This window comes from Orycteropus afer, unplaced genomic scaffold (assembly GCF_000298275.1).
Source record: "Orycteropus afer afer isolate SDZICR_OR568_19922 unplaced genomic scaffold, OryAfe1.0 scaffold00194, whole genome shotgun sequence".
Lineage (NCBI taxonomy): Eukaryota > Metazoa > Chordata > Mammalia > Tubulidentata > Orycteropodidae > Orycteropus > Orycteropus afer.
In genome coordinates, this window is record NW_006921781.1 from 951,718 (window position 1) to 955,373 (window position 3,656).

A 3,656-nucleotide genomic window follows, 5' to 3' on the forward strand; every position below is an offset into this window, starting at 1 on the left:
CCCCTGTAAATTAGACATTTATGCTCATCAAATGATTTCACCAAAAGAGTGAAAAGAGATCCCACAGACTGTGAAAAAAATTTTGGCAATGACATATCAGACAAGGGGCTAATCCCCAAAATTTACAGAAAACTTCAACAACTTAACAACAAAAATCAAATAATCCAATTAAAAATTGACAGAGGACATGAACAAATACTTCACCACAGAAGACATTTAGGCAGCTAACAAACACATGAAGAAGTGTTCATACATGTTAATCATTCCAAACCAAAACCCAAACTCACCGCCATTGAGTCCACTCCAACTCATAGCAACCCCCATTGGGTACTCGAGCTTATAAATTGTTACGGAAGTAGATTATCCCATCTTCCTTCTGAAGAACTACTGGTGGGTTTGAACCACTGACCTTCTTGTTATCTGACAAATGCCTTATCCTCTATGCCACCAGAGCATTAGTCATTAGAGAAATGCAAATCAAAACAACAATGAAATATCATCTCACCCCATGACCAATAGTAAAGCTCAAACAGAAAATAACAAATGCTGGTGAAGGTGTGGAGAGACTGGAACCATCATGCACTGCTGATGGGACTGTAAAATGGTGCAACTATTGTAGAAAATGGTACAATGCTTCCTTAAAAAGGTAGAAATAGACATATCATATGATCCAGCAAATCCACTTTTAGGTATATAACCTAGAGAAATAAGAGCCATGACATGAACAGATATATGCACACCCAAATTTATCACAGCACTACTTTAATAGCAAAAAGAAACAACCTAAATGCCCATGAATAGAGGACTGGATTAATAAACTATGGTACATACACATAATGGAATACTATGCAACATAAAGAACAATGATGAATCTGTGAACATCTCATAACATGGGTAAACTTAGAGGACATTATGCTGTGTGAAGTTAGTCAGTCACAAAAGGACAAATATTGTATGAGATCACTATTGTAAAAACTCAAGAAATGAATTTCACACACAAAAAAATATTCCTTAATGGCTGCCTGGTGTGGGTGGGGAATTGAGGATAAACCACCAACTAGAGAGTAGACACAAATTAACTTGTGTAAAGGGAAAGAAAAGAAGAAAAAAAAAATCAATATGCTTATCCTGAAGGGGGTTAGAGAACCACAGGGGTAAAACTGAGCCTGTGGGTCTCTTTCCCTTCTTGCCACAGTCCCCAGACCCACTCTGGGGCAAGAAGGGCACTGGGCAGTAAGGGGTTAAAATATGGACACATTAAACTCCGAAGTTGAAGGTAAACTCCTGGATGGGGGTGGGGTGGGATTACAGCTTTGGAAACCCTACGGGGGCCATTCTAATCTGTTTTTATAGGATCTCTATGAGTCAGAATTGACTTGATAACAGTGGTTTTTATCTCATTTTATCCTTAAGTGTAAGAGAATTATTATCTTCAATTAACAGATGACAAAAATAAGCATCAGTGAGGTTAAGTAATTTGTCCAAAGTACCAGTTCAGTAGTGGTGTAGGGTTTGAAGCCAGATTTGTCTTAATACTAATCCCAGACACTTTCTAGTGGAGGTAAACTGCAACTTTTGTTGCTCTGGGAGTGAAGGACATTATGGTGCAGTATGAAGGAATTTGTATGGAAACTGCACTGGAGATGATTTGATGATAAGAGATGAACGCAGTTCTATATCACTACCTGAAGGCTAATTTGTGCCATCCTATTTTGGGATGCTGAGCCTGAGCATTTCTTATTAAGATCAGTTCTAAGCCTTACCTGGTGGAAACTTTTTTTGAGGGCTGACTCTGATGCAAGATAAGTGCTATGTTGTAAAGTAGAGTGATGTACATCAGTTTTAGGGTAGAGAGTTAGTGCAATGAGTCAAGTCTGGGGTTAGGGAAAAGCATCCGTAGCAGCAGGTCTTTGCTACTCTTCTCAGAACTGGTGTGGATCAGCACCCAATAGCCCTTTAGATCTCACCTTCCCAGGCCTGGTCTGAAGATAACATCAGGGACTTCTACTTTTTTAGGCTACTACGCATCAGTCAGTTTGTCATGCTGTAGTGGCTTGTACGTTGTGATGATGGAAGCTATGCCACAGGTATTTCAAATACTAGCAGGGTTATCCACATTGAACACATTTCACCAGAGATTCCAGACTGAGAGAAACAAGGAAGAAAGGCCTGATAATCTACTTCTAAAAATTAGTCAATGAAAATCTTATGAATCACAACAGAACATTGTCAGACTCACTTGATTTGGACGTGTCATTGGGACAGGTCACATGCTGGAGGAGGACATCATGTCTGGTGAAGCAGTGGGCCAATGAGGGCATGTGAAACCTTTGGTGGGATTGACTGGCACAATAGCAGCAATGACGAATTTGAATGTGTTGGCAATCATGAGCATGACACAGGGCTGGAAAATATTTTGTTCTGTTGTACATAAAATTACCAAGAGTTGGAGTGGACTTGACTTTCAAGTAGGAATAACTCTTTTTGGAACACAGCCAGGAGTCAATACATCTTCTGCTTGTTTGATCCTGGAGGGTAGAGTGGAAAATATTTTATAAAACAGGAAGAAAGCACATGCTGCCAAATAATAACCATTCCGCTAAAGATACTCAGTAGAATTAAATATTGAGATACTGCTTTTTATCAGGTGTTGTGCTAGATTCTTCCACATTGTGATCGTTAAGGTTGTGTGTCAACTTGGTGGGGCCATGATTCTCTAAGTGGTTTTGCAGTTATGATGTAGTCATCCCCCATGATGAGCTCTGGTATAAGGTAATCATCTCCATGATGAGATCTTCTATAAGAAATCAGTTCAAAGGGAGTTTCCTTTGGGGTGTGACCTGCTTCCAGTATATATGGCAAAGCTCTGGCAAAGCTCTCTGGCTTTCTGCTGGATCTGGATCCTGTACCCAGTTCATCATGATCTATAGTTCCTGGACTTGAGAATAAATGATGTGGGGTGTGCTCTTAATTTTGCTGTATTGCCTGCTGATCTTGGTATTGTTGCTTTCACAGCCTGTGAGCCAACAATCAGCCATGTTACCTGCTGATCTTGGATTTGTCAGCCTCCGAAGCCAACAGCCTGCTATATTGCCTGCCGATCTTGGGTTCATCAGCCCCTGCAGCTGTGTGAGTTAGGAGAAGCCTCCAGCTTGACATTTGACCAATGGACTTGGGACTTGCCAGCCTCTACAACTGTGTGAGCCATTTCGTTGAGACAAATTTCTCTATATATACATATATAAGTTTTACTTCTCTAGAGAATCCAGCCTAAGACACATGTGTTTATCTTCACAATGACACTGAGTGATAAATATTTCTATTATTTCCATGTTACAGGTGTGGAATCTGAGCCTCAGTGAAGTTATGAAACTTGTCTGAGGTTACACAAAGGGAGAAAAAATAATAATAGTTCCATTCTAACAAAGGATATAGAAATGGAGAAGTTTGGACCCTTTTTAAGTATGAATTGTGTCTTTAAGAAATCTGTGAGAAGAATGTTTGTTTAATAAATGGTGCTGGCAAAACTGGAGATCCATTTGCAGAAAAATGAAACAAGATCTGTACATCACACCGCACACAAAAACAAACTCCAGATGGATCAAAGACTTAAATGTGAAACCTAGAACTATACAGTTTCTCAAGGAAAATTTAGG